Raw genomic sequence first — 20,943 nt, 5'->3', positions numbered from 1 at the left:
CTTAAAAAACTAAAATTAGAACTACCATACGACTCAGCAATCCCACTACTGGGCATATACCTTGAGAAAACCGTAATTCAAAAAGTGTCATGTACCAAAATGTTCATTGCAGCTCTATTTACAATAGCCAGGACATGGAAGCAACCTAACTGTCCATCAACAGATGAATGGATAAAGAAGATGTGACACATATATACAATTGAATATTACTCAGTCATAAAAAGAAACAAAATTGAGTTATTTGTAGTGAGGTGGATGGACCTAGAGTCTGTCATACAGAGTGAAGTAAGTCAGAAAGAGAAAAACAAATACCATATGCTAACACATATACATGGAATCTAAGGAAAAAAAAAGGTCATGAAGAACCTAGGGGAAAGACGGGAATAAAGACACAGACCTACTAGAGAATGGACTTGAGGATATGGGGGGGGAAGGGTAAGCTGTGACAAAGTGAGAGAGTGGCATGGACATATATACACTACCAAACGTAAAATAGATAGCTAGTGGGAAGCAGCCGCATAGCACAGGGAGATCAGCTGGGTGCTTTGTGACCACTAGAGAGGTGGGATAGGGAGGGTGGGAGGGAGGGAGATGCAAGAGGGAAGAAATATGGGAACATATGTATATGTATAACTGATTCACTTTGTTATAAAGCAGAAACTAACACACCATTGTAAAGCAATTATACTCCAATAAAGATGTTAAAAAAAAAAAAGATAGTCCCAATAGGCTTTGGTTTAATTATTTACATAGGGCTACAAGAAGTGTTAATTAACCATATAAACCTCTTTGAGTATACAGTATTGAGCACATTCTGAAGCAAGAGAATTAACTTCTGTCTCAAAATTTCGTCAAGGAATCTCAAATTGTATAATGTGAAAGCCTTTATATTATCTCTTTCATCTTGAGGCTAACCAAGAAGAAAAATTCTCTCCACTATATTTCTCCTATAGTGCTTTTTTTTTTTTTTTTTTTTTTTTTTTGCGGTACGCGGGCCTCTCACTGTTGTGGCCTCTGCCGTTGCAGAGCACAGGCTCCGGACGCGCAGGCTCAGCGGCCATGGCTCACGGGCCTAGCCGCTCCGCGGCATGTGGGATCTTCCCGGACCGGGGCACGAACCCGCGTCCCCTGCATCGGCAGGGAGACTCCCAACCACTGCGCCACCAGGGAAGCGCTCCTATAGTGCTTTTTGACTTCAGTGATTTTCTCGCTCCTCTTTTCAACTGAAAGTATCAAACTAGTCTGATTCAACCAAGGGTTCTTCTTACTAATACGAACTTTCAATCTTATATAATAAGGTTTCTGAGCTAGCAGTTTCTGACTCTCTTTCTTTCTCGAAAGACTAATATCATCAGTGCTCAAACTCTGGACTCAAGAACTCTCTACAACTCCTAAAAATATCTAAAAAAGTTAAAGTGTTTTCGGTGGGTTTATCTCTAAACGTTTACTGTATTAGCCATTTTAAATATTTTTTACCAATTTATTTAAAAATAACAATAATAAATCCATAACATATTAATGTCTAAACACGATTTATTTATTAAACTGTATTTTCCAAAATAAAATTGTGAGAAGAATGGGATTATTTTATACTTTAATATCTCCTTAATAAAATAGATCTCCTTAATAAAATATATATCAGCATTCAACCTGTCAAGTTTATGTAGAACATCTATCCTCACTAGACATGTAGTTAGAAAAACAAAGAGTATTTTGAATAGCTTTTTTAGATCATTGTAGATATTTTCCTTTGATACTACTTCAAAAACATGATATGTTATTTCTAAAGGTTATTTGCAATGCGGAATTTGATATCATATCAGTACATTTTTCATACTGTTTCTTTAAAATCCATTGATGTATTCTGTCTTTTGAATGGATCTTTTCTCTGTCCTTCCTTTTATAAGATCTTCCATTGGTCATTTGGAAAATATTAGTTCACTGGATTATACAGATCTTCCAAATGTAAACACAACTGATCATATGATATCAGAAATTGTATTAGTTAATATCACCAGTGATCTCATCAGAAAAATCTCTTACTACTAGCAAGTTCTTAAGATCATGGTGACAGATACAAGTTTTCCAAAATTATAATTTTTGTTTGAATTTTTAATAACAATTTAAAAGAAAAATAAAATTTTTATTTTAAAATAAAATTAAATAAAATTAAATAAAAAATAAAATTTTTAATAACAAGTGCTGTCAGTTTTTCCTTGACTTAATAGATGTACGTATTCACTTTTAAGAAAATATGTGCTAAATATCCAAATCTGAATAAATATGTCTATTTATCATTCTGTCAAGTAAAAATGGACAATGATGGGGTTACGGAGATAGCAGTAGGTACAGCTAGTAAGAGGATAGTAATATTACCGAGAATATACTGAGTCAATGTCTGAATATGCATGTATTTACATACAAAAGCTACTACCTTAAAAATTCTAGCAATCATAAAAACATTTTCCATTAGCTGTCTGAAAAATATTCTCATCAAATATCATGCAACATCTAGACAGATCCACTATATTCCCATAAAAAGTGAGAATAAAAAAGCATATAATGTCTTAATATTATTATGAAAATAGTTTTGACCTCATAGACAGCACACTTTTGAGAAATACTGAGCATGATTAAAGTATTAGAAATTTAGTTTATCTCCTGGAAATGTTGGAATATTTAATTTATATACATTTATTTATGAACCAATTAAAATATTCTTATTTTAAGAGGTATTTTAATCTAATTTATTAATACTTTTAAACATAGAAAAAATGTTTCACATTCATACAAGGAGATATAAAAACCCTTTCTATTTACAGATGACAGACCTACAGAAAGCTTAGAGATTACCCTAGTCAAAGTAAACACAGAAGCATAAAAAAATCACAGTTTCATATCGCAAAGAGCCGTTCTCCTTTCCAGTGGGCAGTAAATCTCACAAATAGACTAAAATGAAATAGTCTAAAAAAACTTGATCCTTTGTCATCTCTTATCCAACAAAGAATAGATCCCATCATCCACCTGACTGAGATCATCAAATGGTCACATAAACCAGGATACAATCTTTGCTGCTTTCATAATGGAATAAATTATCAACTGTGTACAAATCAGCTTGACACATACCTGCAGTGCTCTCTTTGTTATACAGGTGAGACAACGTAGTATATCCCAGGATGAGATACAGATTAATAAGTCCCTGGGCCTTTTTATGGAAAAGGCATGGACATGACCATGAGTTAGGCAAGATACAAACAAAATAACACACTCAATAAGAAAAAAAAGAAACCAAAAAAATCAAGATTACAAGAAAGAACACAAACTTAGAGAAATAGAGTCAGTGAAAGTAAGGTCCTAGTGTTACCTGAGAATCATTTCAGGGGCTATGAAAACATTTGCCTGAGTCCATGAAGTGTGCTTTTCAGACAAGACGATTTAATTGTCTCTGGCAGGTGAGTCCTTTGAACTTTTGGTGCGTTCTCCAAAACTGTCAAAATACAATTTATAAACACTTTAAAATGTGATTATATGTCAGACTTAGGCAGCTTACTAATTAATAAGCATGTTCAAATGATATTTTTAGGAACAGAGTATTTATAATCCACTTGCGAAGATAGTACAAAGTATGTGTACTAAATCAAACTGGTTAATAGCTTAGGGCAATAAAATTGTAATCTTTAGAGTTCTATTTTCTACCAGAAAGTTATTATTTTGACTAGACAGGTATACAAGTTAACATGTTACTTCTGTAGTCTAAGCCCTTAACAGCAAATAGTCAAATCAAATAAAGTAAACTCTCCTAAAAAATTAAGTGATTATTGGGTGCTTTAAACGATTAGTAAGGTATTTAAAGGTCATGCTCTTCACATTGTCCTTACTCCCAAAATTTAAATAATTTATCATGCTTTATAATTTGCATATATTTCCAATAAATAGTATATTATACATGTTTTGTCTCTAAAATATTATTTACATACCCATTTAAACTGGAATATGGAAAATACCTTTCTAACCTTTTGGGTCCAGGCTAGTGAAAGTTTAAATGACGATGTATCCAGTCTTTGTTTCCTTCACATTTCACAGAACCAATTCAAGTATAGTTCTCAGCGTGGAGCTAGTTGAAATACTGAGTTCAGACTAACTAACCCTGGGATTCAATAACAAAAGAAAAGATACAACTTAAAAGCCTTTAGCAAAAAACAGAAGAACAATTATCTTGTAACTATTGGGTATCAAATGAGAGAACTTAAAAACAAGAATGATAAAAATGTGCTTATAGCTTTCTATCGTCTTTTTGAAGTCACTTATGGAAGTTCAGAAATCATCAGCCCCATAGTTTTAAGCCCTCATAACCCAAGATGCAATTGTATTAATAATTAAAGCTTCTGACAGCTATAGAAAGTAATATACAACCCTACTTGCTTGACTGAGTGGTAAATGATTTATTATAAATGATGAGTATTCTATTTTTCTTTCCTGATTGGCTTAAGTCCAGGAAATGAAAATGTTAGTTATTGACATGTGAAGAAATGAAATCAGTATGCTGAAGTGATTCCATTCCAGTACTATAAATATAACTAGTGTTGCTTTAATGTGTTTTAAAGCTAAGACAAAAGCCACCTCTGACAGTTCCATTTATTATCTTAACATGGAATATTCTGCAATCGAATTTATAGTGCCCTGCCACTAATAATAACCAATGAGACATTTGACTAGTAGTTCCTCAAATAAAATCTTGAGTATAATCTTCAAACTTAAAGTCTGCAGATTCCTCAAATTCTGCCCTTTCCTCAAGTTCTGTATTTCATCTTATGCTAAGATCGAAGGCAGAAAATTGTCTCTAAATTTCTTTGCAGCTGTGAAATTTTATTCTAGAGACAGAACACCAAGGGAAAACCACCCTTCCTTTCACAGTGTTATCCCTAAATTGGCTTCAATTCAACTTAAATAAAAACATTGTATATATGAAACATTATAGATTACTTGGGGGAAAACTAAAGGAAAATATGTCTGAATACTAAGGAAAAAAAATCTTTCAAAAAAACCCAAAACTTTTAGAAGAGACTACTCACATACTCAGCTCACATACAAACTAGCATGCCTGACCTGAAGTATGTCCTCTTCTATGTTTGAGAAAGAGGACTTGATTGAAATTAAAAAACAAACAAACAAAGAAAAAAACACCTTTCTTTTCTCAGGGTATGGCTTGGCTCTATAACTTCTATCAACCTCTCTGCATCCTTCATTCCATCACCCACATCAGCAGGGTAAACTAGGACACAATTACATTTTCATGGCCAAGAATAGCCAAGGTATTTTTCAAGAAGAACAAAGTGAGCCAGTACAAGATATTGATTTCTATTATAGAATTATAATTTTCAAAAGAGTGTGGTAATTTAACAAGAATACACAAATTGACCAATGGAACACAATAAAGATGCATACATACATGGTAAACTGATTCATGAAACAGGTGACACCACAGTACAATAGAGAAAGGGTAGAATTTTAAATAAAGGGTGCTACTATTTACAACAGCCAGGTCATGGAAGCAACCTAAATGCCCATCGACAGACAAATGGATAAAGAAGATGTGGTCCATATATACAATGGAATATTACTCAGCCATAAAAAGGAACAAAATTGGTTCATTTGTAGAGACATGGATGGATCTAGAGACTGTCATACAGAGTGAAGTAAGTCAGAAAGAGAAAAACAAATATCATATATTAACACATACATGTGGCACCTAGAAAAATGGTACAGATGAACCAGTTTGCAGGGCAGAAATAGAGACACAGATGTAGAGAATAAACGTATGGACACCAAGGGGGGAAAGTGGCATGGGGGAGGTGTGTGTGATGAATTGGGAGATTGGGATTGACATATATACACTAATATGTATAAAATAGATAACAAATAAGAACTGCTGTATAAATAAATAAATAAATAAATAAAATAGAATTCAAAAAAATAAAATGAAGGGTGCTAGGTAAGTTGATTTCATACAGGAAATAAAGGAACTTTGTTCTTCTTATGACAATAAAAATTCAATGCCAGATATGCTGCTGACATTGTTATGGAAGATAAATTAATACAGACTTTTGAAGAAAACATAGAGAATGTCTCCTGAACTTGGATTAAGCGTAGCCATCTCATGCTCAATTTTTAAAAATACTTTTAAAAAAGGAAATAAAAAATAAATAGCAATGTATGAAGAAGATTAAGAACATTTTTCCATCAATAGATGGGTCATAAGAATGAAGAGGCAATACATAGAATGGAATAAGATATTTGAAGCACATATGTTTGATAAATATCTAGTTCTCAAAAAATAGCAAAAGAAAATTTTACAAGTTGATTAAAATCAGTAGAAAAAAGCAAACTTGAAGAGTTACTTTATAAAAAAGGATGTGCATAAATGGCCAAAAAGCAAATGAAAAGTGTCCCATTTCATTTGTTATCAGGGAAATGTAAATTTAAACTACAATAAAATTTCACTGAATACCCAAGGGACATTCTAAAACGTAAAAGGGATCATAGCAACAGGTATCAAGGAATTGGAGTAATAGGGAATCTCATTATACACTGCTGGTGGGTATATAAGTTGTTAGCAAACTCTTTAGAAAATTACTTGGTAATACAAAACTACACCGAACATAATCTATTACCCACCGACTCCATTTCTGGGTGTGTAACTAACAGAAATGTGCACACCAAAAGACATATATTAGTGTGTTTATAGCAGCACTATTCATAAGTTACCCTAAAATTGAAACAACGCAAATCCCAATCAGGAGTTGAATGAATAAAATACGATATGGTCAAACAATGGAATGCTCTACAGAAATGAGAATGAATGATTTACACCTACTTGCAACAACATGGATGAATCTCAGATATATTATTTTGAGCCAAAGAAGCCAGTTACCAAAAGTATATGATTCTATTGATGTACAGTTTAAAACAGGCAAAATGAATCTATAATATTAAAAATCAGAATAGTGATTACCCTGGGGGAGAAATGAATAGATGATTACATGTTAGATTTTTCTAGGATGCTGCTAGGATGTTCTGTTCCTACAAGCCAGTGCTGGTTACAGGTGTAGTTAAATTTATAAATTAATCCCCCCATTTCTGATTTGTGTATTTTTCTGCATATATATTATACTTCCACAAAAATGTCAAAAAAGGAGAAAAAATATCTTTAACGTTTTTTCAAAATCTTTCACCAATGCATTTCCCCAAATTGCAACGCTCAATCTAGGAATAATATCATTTAAAAAATTTTTATTAATTTTATTTTTTGCTGTGTTGGGTCTTTGTTGCTGTGTGCGGGCTTTCTCTAGTTGTGGCGAGCAGGGGCTACTCTTTGTTGCAGTGCGTAGGCTTCTCATTGCAGTGGCTTCTCTTGTTGCAGAGCACAGGCTCTAGGCGCTCAGGCTTCAGTAGTTGTGGCTCGCGGGCTCTAGAATGCAAGCTCAGTAGTTGTGGTGCACGGGCTTAGTTGCTCTGCAGCATGTGGTATCTTCCGGACCAGGGCTAGAACCCGTGTCCCCTGCATTGGTAGGCAGATTCTTAACCACTGTGCCACCAGGGAAGCCCTATCATTTTTAATATGGTGTGTTAAAGGGGCAAAGTAATTTCAGCAAAAGAGTTGATTCAGACTAGGCTATGCCACACACACACACACACACACACACACACACACACACACACACACACACACACACACCAGAGATGCACACTCACATATATCTTCTAAGGAAATAAAATTATTCTCAGATTCAATAAGGTCTAAATCCATATTAATAAAGAATGATTGTTTTCCTAAAGCAATAATTGGTAGAAATATGACATGCCAGAAATGAAAAAAACTCCTTTATATTATTATGAGAAGCAATTTCAACCTTATTTATAGCTATATCTGGTTTTTCCAAACTCTATCCGGAGACATAATTGTTCATTAAAAATTGTCCTGTTATTGTGATTTCTCCCCCAAAACACCATTTATTTATCTTCATTCAGATTATACAAGAAACCTGCTAAAGAAGCCAAAGAGTTTTCAGTGTTTTACTAACTCAAGATGGAAATGATTGGGCAGTGTGACACACACTGCTCCCAAGTAAGTGCTGGCATTTATGACTAACTTCCCCGTAGCACCTCTCATCCGATTTAAGAGGAGTTAAATCTCCTATGTTCTCCGAGCCAGGAGAAACCTACAAATGTTGTTGAATATTTTTGGCATGTAAGAATTAAATGTTATCTTAAAGAGAGCATTACAAACTAATGGAAAAATATTTTTTTAAAAATACAGTTTTTAGAAAAGTGGTTGGAAAAAATTAAGTTTGGATCTTTACATCATAGAACAACTAAACTATATGCCACCCAATAAATTTAGAAGTTATGTGTAAAAATGAACAGTCTTAAAACACCAAAAACAGTACAAACAAAATGTAAAATGATGATGTTCTAAGGGAAAATAATCAGAGGTGAATAAGGTGACATATTAAGTACACATTTTATAGATATTTTAAACCCTGAATAGTCACAGATAACATTAAAAGATTAAAAAATAAACTTGTAAATTTTGTAGTAAGTATGATCGAAGTTAATTTTTAATATGTAAAAATATCATAAATCTAAATTTATTAACATATACAGCAATAAAAATAGAAATAGATGTGAAAGAATGGGTACAATTTTTTAAAGAAGTGTTTTACTTTAATATTGATATAATTACTTAATTTAAAATAACTAAATTCTATTTGCTGCCAAAATTTTTTTTAGGACTAGTACTTTGTGAGAGAGGGTATGGTGTGACCAGAAATTATTACTGCTGATGAAAGATAAAATTGTGGTGCAGGTCTGGAAATGATTTTGGAAGTCTATATAGAGAGGACAAAAGTATTTTTCTATCCTTTGGGCCAGAATTAAATTCCTCAAAACTTCATTCATAGGTGTGGCAATTTAGGTGAGAATATGTATTATAGAATTGTTTACAGGGGAAAAAAAGAACTAACCTACAAATTAATAGATGAGATTGTTCAGTAATTTATGTTACTCATATGTTATAGAATGTTATTCATCAAATATTTTATACTTTTGAAGAATATTTAATATAGCCTAATGCTATGCTAAAAGCAAGTATTGAGTTAAAAAATATACAATAATGTATTTTCAGGATAGTAGTTTAATGCCAATTTTATAAATATATATCTATTTCTACCTTCATTATTTTTTATCCATCTATTTATTAATCATCTGAGTAGTGAAAAACTTTTCAGCATAACAAAATATTAAACTTTGGATATTGGAATTATCAATAATTTAATCTCCTTTTTATATTCTTATATTGTCCAACATTTCTCAGGGAACACTTTTAAAATCAGAATAAACTGTTGAAAATAAATGGTCTCATTCCTCTTAAGTTTTTTCACCTTTGCTTTTCTTATCTTACTGTAGTTGTACAATGTACATGTATATTTGTACAATGTAGCCAGTTGTACAATGTACATGTACAATGCATATTTGTACAATGTAGCCAGCACAGAATAGCACATCATGTATAAAAGGAAATTATTTTGTTATTCATTAATTCACCCACTAGATCATATTGGACTACTCCTCCTTATATTCCACAAATAATCATGTATTTAAACTACTAAAATTTCATCAAAAGTCTTTACTATTTCCAACCTCTCTGCAACTGATAAATCAGTTTCTCAAAGAATATAGTTTTTCTGCTGATTTCTGTTTCCAAAATCTTAAAACTTAACAATTAGAGCTAAATTACATATAACCACACAAATCTGCATCTTCTCAAAAGTAGTTGAGGTAAACAAATTAAATAGTTCTTAGTAATTGAATATAACCTATCAAAATTATGGCAGACAATGAAACTTTTTTACATATTTCCAATCTAGAAATTTATTTTAAGTGGCATCTGATTTCCTTTCCTTTCCTTTCCTTTCTCCAAGTCAAAAATGAAGTCTACTTTACTGTAATATAACCGGTAATCTGAAATAAATGCCATACTTTTTTCATAAGTCAAAACCTGTGTACATCACCTTCATGAACTTCAGACTCATCAACATCAGCATCAGAAAGGAATACAGGATTCCAAATTAGTATTTCAATATCTCTTTGTTAATGTGAAAATCATTTACTGAAGCCTAGCCAATCAAAACAAAAAGAAATTGGATGTACACCAAGATTGAGGATTTCTGCCAATGTTTCCTTTATGTAAATAGCACCAGAAAAAGAAACAGACAAAAATATCTCCAGAATCTGCTTAGACTTTCAAATCAAGGGTCACCTGGAAATGTTTTCTCACATAGATGATTGCCAAAATTTGTATACTTATTAGAGAACTTTTCAAACAACTAGATTTCTTATTGCATATGAACTCAGAGGGCCTCTGTGGGTTTTGCAGTGGTACTGAGCTGGACTCACATCTCTGAGTTGCCATATTCCACCTATATGACCCTAAGCCTACAATGTCCTCTCTGTCAAGAATGACCTTCCTCTTCCTTTCTGCTTAGAGAATCATCTCATTTTTCAAAACTCGGAAAAAAAGAAAAGATAGCATACTTCCAGGAACTTTTGGTGTCATTGAAGGCAGAATCTCTCTACATTGAAAATTAGAAATAACTATGAACAAGCAAATGGTAAACTGATCCATACGGGATGAAACTACATAAAGTTGAGTTTGGAGATATTAAGAAAGTTACTATACAAATGAAAAATGAATTTTAATATTTAATTTTGGCATAAGATAAAATAGCTAGCATTTTATTTTTATATACAAAAATAAAAATAAAGTTATGGCAAAATTAAAATTCCAAAGTAATCAAATACTGCCTTTTACATATGTCTTTTGCAAATGGTAGGCACACAGCAGGAAAAAACAGCACTGAGTGAATGGAAACATGTAATATGATAAAGGAAAAAATGAGAGGATATGAGAAATGATGTAAGAAGTTACAATTAATCATGGTTTCACCAGCCACAGAGAGACGATTTTGAAATGCAGGCTTTCACTTGACAGTAGCCCTTTTCCTCTCTGAGGGGGCGCCTACAGAAATCCACTGAAGTTTAAGACATCATCTGAGGGTGAGAAGGACCTTTTATTCCTTATTATTATTTTACCTTCACTTCTCACCACCCTCACATATGTACCAGCAGGAGGAGGAGGATACTCTGCGAGGTTTCCAGCAGCCATGTGTACTTTGTGGCAGATACAGAGGGATTATCAAAGGACACTTGCTAAATTCACATAGTATTATGTATTACGAAAACCACAATAGAATAATGATAATTATAATTGATTTAATTTTTAATTTAATTTTGCTAAGACTCCTTTTTGTGGCCACATTTAAAACAAAGATGTGTTCATAGGTGACACATGATAGAAAATGTGCTTTATTTAAAACTGAGCTGGATAAGCACACTGGGTTTGTATTTATCACCTAAAATGGCACCCCAACGTGGTAAGATGTAAACACAGATTTCAATTCACTGGGCTCCTTGAATATGCATAAAATGTGAACTGCTCTGTATAGGTGCACTTCCTTACTGAAAAGAATCACATTTGGTGGTAAACTAGGAAGTCAAAATGCAATGATTAAAAGTTTATATAATTAAGACAGAAAAAAGATGAAGACGATGGGGACAAGGGATATTTCTTATTTATCTCATTCGAAGCAGCAAGCAAAGAATCAGGAAAAATGTGGCACTAAATAAATCCGTCATGGCTTTAATCATTTAACAAATATTACATTTCTACTATGGCAGTCTTCTAAATGTGGGGGAGGGAGGGAATGGGATATAAAGGTAAGGGAATCATATTCTAGTGATAAGGATAGTGTTTGTTGAATGAATGACTATACCTACCTGGGTAAATTCAACTAAAGAAGGGGAGAAAGTTCAGATAGGCATAAAGATTTGGAAAGAATCTTTTTATTGTATGCATATTATCTATACTTTAGATTTATAGAACATTTATTTTATCAAAACTTTAAATTTACAGATTATTATTTTACCTCACAACAACACTCCAAGAAGGTATTAACATAACCATTTCATTGATGAGTAAGGCTCAAAGTAGTGAATTGTATTGCTTAAATTCCCATAACTATTAGGGGTCAAGTAGAATCTTGAACCCAGGTTCTGGTGGTTTCTTTTGTTTTACTTTATGGAAGAGAGTGCATCTTCTCTACTACAGGCACACCTGAGAGATATTGTGAGTTCAATTCCAGATCACATCAATAAATTAAATCACTATAGTGAGTCACACAAATTTTTTTTGGTTTCGCAGTACATAAAAAGTTTGTTTACACTATACTCTAGCCTATTAAGTGTGCAATAGCATTATGTCTAAAAAAACAATGTACATACCTTAATTAAAAAAATACTTTAGGGCTTCCCTGGTGGCGCAGTGGTTGAGAGTCCGCCTGCCGATGCAGGGGACACGGGCTCGTGCCCCGGTCCGGGAAGATCCCACATGCCGCAGAGCAGCTGGGCCCGTGAGCCATGGCCGCTGAGCCTGCGCATCCGGAGCCTGTGCTCCGGAACGGGAGAGGCCACAGCAGTGAGAGGCCCAAAAAAAAAAAAAAAAAAAAAAAAACTTTATTGCTAAAATATGCTAACCATCCTCTGAGCCTTTAGCGAAGTCCTAATCTTTTGCTGATGGAGGTTCCTGTCTTAACATTGATGGCTGCTGACAGATTAGGTGGTGGTTGCTGAAGCTGGGGTATCTGTGGCAATTTCTTTAAATAAGACAACAATGACATTTGCCCCATTGATGGACTCTTCCTTTCACGAAAGATTTCTCTGTAGCTCACAGTGCTGTTTGATAACATTTTACACCCAGCTGAATTTCTTTCAAAATCAGAGTCAATCCTCTTAAATCTTGCTGCTGCTTTATCAAATAAGTTAACATCATATTCTAAATCCTTTCTTGTCATTTAAGCAATCTTCAAGCATTAAATCTTGCTGCTGCTTTATCAAATAAGTTAACATCATATTCTAAATCCTTTCTTGTCATTTAAGCAATCTTCAAGCATCTCCACCAGAAGTAGCTTCCATCCCAAGAAAACACTTTCTTTCTCATCTATGAGAAGCAATTCCTCATCTGTTCAATTTTTAACATGAAATTGCAGGCATTCAGTCACATCTTCAGGCTCCACTTCTAATTCTAGTTCTTTCCACCACATCTACAGTTACTTTCTCCATTGAAAACTTGAATCCCTTAAAGTCATCCATGAGGATTGCAATCAACCTCTTCCAAACTCCTGCTAATATTGATATTTTAGCCTCTTCCCAGGAATCATAAATATTCATAATGGCATCTGGAATGATGACTCCTTTCCATAAGGTTTTCAATTTACTTTGCCAAGGTCCATCAGAAGAATCGCCATTTATAGGTTATAGCCTTGTGAAATGTATTTCTTAAATAAGACCTGAAAGTCAAAATTACTCCTTGTCCCATGGGCTGCAGAATGGATGTTATGTTAACAGGCATGACAGCAGCATTAATCTCCTTGTACATATCCATCAAAGACCTTGGGTGACCAGGTGCATTGTCAGTGAGAAGTCATATTTAGAAAGGAATCTTCTGAGCAGTAGGTCTGCGCAGTGGGCTTAAATGATGTTGTAAACAGATGTACCGTCATCTAGACTTTGTTGTTCCATTTCTAAAGCACAGGCAGAATAGATTTAGCATCATTTTTAAGGGCCCTGGGATTTTGGGGATGGTAAATGAGACCTGGCTTTGGCTTTAAGTCACCAGATGCATTAGCCCTTAGACAGGCTGAGAGTCAGCCTGTCTGTCCTTTAAAACTTTGAAGCCAGGCATTGACTTCTCCTCTCTACCTATGAAAGTTCTAGATGGCATCTTCTTCCAACATAAGGTTGTTTCATCTACATTGAAAATCTGTTGTTTAGTATATCCACCTACATTAATTATCTGAGCTAGATCTTCTGGATAACTTGCTGCAGTTCTACGTGAACACTCATGGTTTCACCTTACACTGTTATGTTACAGAGATGGCTTCTTTCCTTAACCCTCATGAACCAACCTCTGCTGTCTTCAAATCTTTTTTCTGCAGCTTCCTTACCCCTCTCAGCCTTAACAGAATTGAAATGAGTTAGAGCCTTGTTTTGGATTAGGCTTTGGCTCTAGGGAATATTGTGTATGATTTGGTGTATCCAAACCACTAATACTTTCTCCATAACTAGAAATAAGTCTGTTTTGTTTTCTTAACATTTGTGTGTTCACTGGAGCAGCACTTATAATTTCCTTCAAGAACTTTTCCTTCACATTCACAACCTGGCTAACTGGTGCAAGAGGACCAGACTTTGGCCTATGTTAGCTTTCAACATGCCTTCCTCACTAAGTTTAATCATTTCTAGCTTTTGATTTAAAGTGAGAGACTTGTGACTTTTCCTTTCAGTTGAATACTTAGAGGCCATTTTAGGGTTATTAATTGGCCTAATTTCAATATGGTTTTGTCCTCAGGAATAGGAAGGCCCGAGGAGAGGGAGAGAGATGGGGGAACAGCCGGCTGGTGGAGCAGTCAGAACATACGCACAATATTTATTAAGTTGACCACCTTATATGGCACAGTTCGTGGTGCCGCGACGCAATTACAATAGTAACATCAAAGATCACAGATCACAGTTCACCATAACAAATATAATGAAAAAGTTTGAAATATTGTGAGAATCACCAAAATGTAACACAAAGACATGAAGTGAGCAAATACTTCTAGAAAATATGGCACTGATAGTCTAGCTTGAAGAAATGTTGCCACAAATCTTCAATTTTTAAACAACGTTCTATCTGTGAAGTGCAATAAAGCAAAGCACAATAAGATGTATGCTCTTATCTTCATGGAACCTGTCAGGGTTGTATTCCCATTAAGTCTCTTCCTGTGAAAACTAATCCAGTGAAAAGAATATTGTACCTGCATTTGAAAAGTCTCAGGCTCTATCTGGTATTGCTGTGGACAAGCAGCTTGCCTGTGGTCATGCGTGCTCATGTACAGTTTCTTCATTTCTGAGGAGACTTCTACAAAGCTTCTATCCCACTACAATCAACGGTCCGTTGTCTAGTGTAGATTTTATTCTAGTTTTTCTTGTTGTCTGTTTATTAGTGCTCCTTGGGGTATTCTGCTTGTCACCCACTTTTCCCAAAGTCTTGAAGGGGAGTTCCTTAGGATCAAGGCCTTGTCTGGAACCCCTGGTCTCACTGTTTCCTCGATAGGACTCAAAATTCTTCCAACTAGTGCCATTGGAGAGGTTACTATAGGGCAAGTCACACTTTATTTACTGTTCTCTATCTTTATTTTCCATGACACTATTATATAAAACATACAGGTGTATAAGACTTAATTAAAGCCTTGAGAAAATGAAATGTAATTACAGTGTAGGAGGAGAAAACTTAGATATATGTGCCACATAATAATTTTCTTACAGAATAAGGGTACTTATTCAAGAGGTTAAGCTTTAAGGAGGCAGGCGGGGAAGAAGGTCCCTTTATAGAGAAAGACTATTTTCATCCTAATTTCTTTCATTCAGATTTTTTTCTCTCTTCAAAAATTGATCTAACCTCTGCTATTTTGCTAACCCCCTCTACCCACAAAATTTCATCTGATGCCAAGCTCCATATTCCTCCTTTTTTTAATCAGGTGAGATTAACACACTATGGGTGTGTCAGGACAGCTTCAGTAGGATAATCAGGGCTTTCTATTTGAGAGAAACATATATTAATTACATTCTGAGAAGTACAGGAAATATCTATTCTTCCCTGACCGGATGACGAGAAATGATATAATTCATCTCTGCATATAGTAAATTTAGATTTAGAACTCTTTGACTTCACCCCCTTATGCAGTATTATTTGTAATCTTAATACCACACGGTCATCACCAACTTGTACTTTCCATGGAAATGTGCTTTTTTAGTTGATCTTAGAGTCCACAGGGCCAATTTTATAACTTTCAAACAGGATGCAAGTCCCTTCTCCTTCTGGTCTTCCCTTGGGAATTTCCAAGACAGATACTTTGTCAAAGTACTTACTTCTCTGCTGTCCTAACACTCCATTAACTGCTTTTCACCTTTATCAACAGTTGTTTTGGTCATTAGCATTTGAATTGCAACAAGTTCATGCCAGTACTCATCATCACCTAAACTCTTGTTCAATTTTTCCTAAAAATCATTGTCTGCACTTCTCCTGATTGTTGCAAGTTCTCAAGCAGCTCAGTTGGTGATACTCAGTCTACCCACAGTGCACTTCAAGGCATGTATTGTACTCTTCCAGCATCAAGTATTTACAGAGGGTGACTACCTGACTCCTGTTCTCCAGTGTTCCTTTTTTTTCCCCAGGTAGTATGGCAATTTCTCCCTTATTTTCAGTTGTACCCACAACATAGTGTTATAGGTCCAAATATCAATACATTTGGAACTTCCACACTTAGCTCCTTGGTGGCAGGAAACCCCTACCATATTCATTTGGATTGCTGTTAATAAAGGGATTTTCTTGTTACCTTTGATCATCCCAACCTCTGCTTTGAACTTAAGGGACGGGAAATGAGTCAGATAATGCTCAGGATATCTTTATTTTGTGCCAGGGATCACTATTCTCTTATTATACTGTTGTGAAAATGTAAACCAAAATATATGAATTAATCAAAAAGATGGGTGGGATGGACTGAAGGCCACCAGACGAAAACCAAAGGAAATGTCTTTAGTTTGACTTGTTTTCAATTGATTAAAAGTCTTAAATTGAGTGAGGCTCTAGATTAACTGTGTTTTTTTGTTTTGTTTTGTTTGTTTGTTTATACTGCAGATTCTTTTTTTTTTTTTTTTTTTGGCGGTATGCGGGACTCTCACTGTTGTGGCCTCTCCCATTGCAGAACACAGGCTCCGGACGCGCAGGCTCAGCGGCCATGGCTCACGGGCCCAGCCACTCTGCGGCATGAGGGATCTTCCCAGACCGGGACACGAATCCGCGTCCCCTGCATTGGCAGGCGGATTCTCAACCACTGTGCCACCAGGGAAGCCCTGCAGATTCTTATTAGTCATCAATTTTATACACATCAGTGTATACATATCAATCCCAATTGCCCAATTCAGAACACCACCATCCCCACCCCACCGTGGTTTTCCCCGCTTGGTGTCCATACATTTGTTCTCTACATCTCTGTCTCAACTTTTGCCCTGCAAACCGGTTCATATGTACCATTTTTCTAGGTTCCACATATATGCGTTAATATACAATATTTGTTTTTCTCTTTCTGACTTACTTCACTCTGTATGACAGTCTCTAGATCCATCCACGTCTCAACAAATGACTCAATTTCATTCTTTTTTAAGGCTGAGTAATATTCCATTGTATATATGTACCACATCTTCTTTATCCATTCATCTGTTGATGGGCATTTAGGTTGCTTCCATGACCTGGCTATTGTAAATAGTGTTGCAATGAACATTGGAGTGCATGTGTCTTATTGAATTATGGTTTTCTGTGGGTATATGCCCAGTAGTGGGATTGCTAGATCATATGGTAATTCTATGTTTAGTTTTTTAAGGAACCTCCATACTGTTCTCCATAGTGGCTGTTTCAATTTACATTCCCACCAACAGTGCAAGAGGGTTCCCTTTTCTCCACACCCTCTCCAGCATTTGTTGTTTGTAGCTTTTCTGATGATGCCCATTCTAACCAGTGTGAGGTGATACTTCATTGTAGTTTTGATTTGCATTTCTCTAATAATTAGTGATGTTGAGCAGCTTTTCATGTGCTTCTTGGCCATCTGTATGTCTTCTTTGGAGAAATATCTATTTAGGTCTTCTGCCTATTTTTGGATTGAGTTGTTTGTTTCTTTAATATTGAGCTGCATGAGCTGTTTATATTTTGGAGATTAATCCTTTGTCCATTGATTCATTTGCAAATATTTTCTCCCATTCTGAGGGTTGTCTTTTCATCTTGTTTATACTTTCCTTTGCTGTGCAAAAGCTTTTAAGTTTCATTAGGTCCCATTTGTTTATTTTTGTTATTTCCATTACTCTAGGAGGTGGATCAAGAAAGATCTTGCTGTGATTTATGTCAAAGAGTGTTCTTCCTATGTTTTCCTCTAAGAGTTTTATGATGTCTGGTCTTACATTTAGGTCTCGAATCCATTTTGAGATTATTTTTGTGTATGGTGTTAGGGAGTATTCTAATTTCATTCCTTTACATGTAGCTGTCCAGTTTTCCCAGCACCACTTACTGAAGAGACTGTCTTTTCTCCATTGTATATCTTCGCTTCCTTTGTCACAGATTAGTTGACCATAGGTGCGTGGGTTTATCTCTGGGCTTTCTATCTTGTTCCATTGATCTATGTTTCTGTTTTTGTGCCAGCACCATATTGTCTTGATTACTGTAGCTTTGTAGTATAGTCTGAAGTCAGGGAGTCTGACTCCTCCAGCTCCGTTTTTTTCCCTCAAGACTGCTTTGGCTATTCGGGGTCTTTTGTGTCTCCATAAAATTTTAAGATGATTTGTTCTTGTTCTGTAAATAATGCCATTGGTAATTTGATAGGGATTGCATTGAATCTGTAAATTGCTTTGGGCAGTATAGTCATTTTCACAATGTTGATTCTTCCAATCCAAGAACATGGTATACCTCTCCATCTGTTGGTATCATCTTTAATTTCTTTCATCAGTGTCTTGTAGTTTTCTGCATACAGGTCTTTTGTCTCCCTAGGTAGGTTTATTCCTAGGTATTTTATTTTTTTAATCTAGAAGAGGTGCCAATTTTTGTTCAGTAAAACAGATAACTACAAGTTATCTGTTTTTAAAAATCTTTATTTTATATTCGAGTATAGTTGATTTACAATGTTGTATTAGTTTTGGGTGTACGGCAAAGTGATTCAGTTACACATATATATATAGCTATTCTTTTTCAAATTCTTTTCCCATTAAGTTATTACAGAATATTGAGTAGAGTTCCCTGTGATATATATTAGGTCCTTGTTGATTATCTATTTTATATATAGTAGTGTGTACACAGTTATATTTTATTGCTCTGTGAGATATTAACAAGTTTTGTATGTAACTAGGCAATCTTATTCTAACATTACTTTCTTAAATTTACTACCAATACCCTAGTTTCTTAAGTGTTGTGTGGACAAGTTTTAACATCTTCCCAGTTTCCTCATTAATTAATGAGTTAAATAAAATCTATGACAAAAGTTGTTTCTTGGGCTTCCCTGGTGGCACAGTGGTTGAGAGTCCACCTGCAGATGCAGGGGACACGGGTTCATGCCCCGGTCCGGGAAGATCCCACATGCCACAGAGCAGCTGGGCCCGTGAGCCGTGGCCGCTGAGCCTGCGCATCCAGAGCCTGTGCTCCGCAACGGGAGAGGCTACAACAGTGAGAATCCCGCGTACCACAAAAAAATAATAATAATAAATAAATAAATACGTTGTTTTTCAATGAGCCTGAAAGTCATGATTTTACCTTTTAAAAAATTTAACTTTAAACATTCTGTTCCCACCAGGGGATTTCCATTTAGGATATTCTGGTTCATCCTTGTGTGATTTCGCTTGACTCTGCCATTCGGATTTCCAGTAGTACTGATGCAACGGATGATTCTACATTTAACAGGTCTTATAAATTTCCTGTTTTTTAAAAAATTTTTAATTATGTATTTATTTTTTGCTGCATTGGGTCCTTGTCACTGCACAAGGGCTTTCTCTAGTTGAGGAGAGTAGGGGCCACTCTTCATTGTGGTGCACGTGTTTCTCATTGTGGTGGCTTCTCTTTTTGCAGAGCACAGGCTCTTGTTCACGGGCTTCAGTAGTTTTGGTGTGTGGGCTCAGTAGTTGTGGCTCCTGGGCTCTAGAGTGCAGGCTCAGTAATTGTGGTGCACAAGCTTAGCTGCTCTGCAGCATGTGGGATCTTCCCGGACCAGTGATTGAACCTGTGACCCCTGCATTGGCAGGTGGATTCTTAACCACTGCGCTACCAGGAAAGTCCACAAATTTCCTTTTAATTCACCTTTTAGAGTCATTCAACTGATGCTATTACACTTCCCAGGCCTCTGACCCACCAATTTTGATTTTTAATCAGATGAAAAAATTCAATTAAAAATAACTTCTGATTTAAACCTTCATGAAAATATACATAAAAGATAATTTAATTTTGTGAAGCTCATATGCCTTTTTATAATAGAAGTCCAATCACATATTTGGAATACAAAATTAGTTTCGTCAGCTCAAAGATTTTAAGGGAAAAGTTTACTGATCTGGATTATTGACCCAAAGTTTCCAAATTAATGAAGATTACTCTATGGAACTTTAAGTTTGGAGCCAAGAGCCAGGAGAAGCAGCCATTTGAACAGATTTGTACTGGAGATACAGTGTATTTAAACTTTCATTTTAGAATCTTTGATTACACAGTCACTGGGTGTTATGTATATATATCAGCATTCAGTGCAAGTTTTTATATCAGGAAAACCAAAATAAGTACACAGCAGAAACTAATTTATTCTGCTTATTATTACACTTGAAATTCTAAAGCTCCTGCTCCAATAACATATGGATCCTTGTTACTGTAATTTTGTCATGTTTAAGAGAGGAAATTTCATGTAATGGGCTGAATCTCATCCATAACACCATGAATCTCTGATGTCTGAAAGTAGAAAAGTAAATGATGTGATGACATTGAGGCCTGGATGGGACTCTGAAGAAACTCGTCCAGCAGACCACTCCTCTACCTGCAAGAAGCCTTCTCACTTCCCAGTCCTGTATCACCACTACCACCCCAGGGTTCCAGGAGACACAGTTGAGGTTGCCTGCCTGAGAGCATTCTAGAAGCTGTATGAAATCCCATATTTTCATAGTTATTTCTCTTTTTTGTTCTCTTTCTGATAAACACGGTGGATTTACCTTTATAAT

General features: G+C 35.2%; 1 pseudogene; it reads left to right on the top strand.

Annotated features, from left to right (window-relative positions):
* Positions 1-8,086: 8,086 nt before the first annotated feature.
* Positions 8,087-20,674, top strand: LOC132526465 (AP-5 complex subunit mu-1-like; annotated as a pseudogene).
* Positions 20,675-20,943: the final 269 nt, after the last annotated feature.

The sequence above is a fragment of the Lagenorhynchus albirostris genome, chromosome 9, assembly GCF_949774975.1.
Source record: "Lagenorhynchus albirostris chromosome 9, mLagAlb1.1, whole genome shotgun sequence".
NCBI lineage: Eukaryota > Metazoa > Chordata > Mammalia > Artiodactyla > Delphinidae > Lagenorhynchus > Lagenorhynchus albirostris.
The sequence above is the reverse complement of the archived record's forward strand: the minus strand, read 5'-3'. Positions and strand labels throughout refer to the sequence as shown.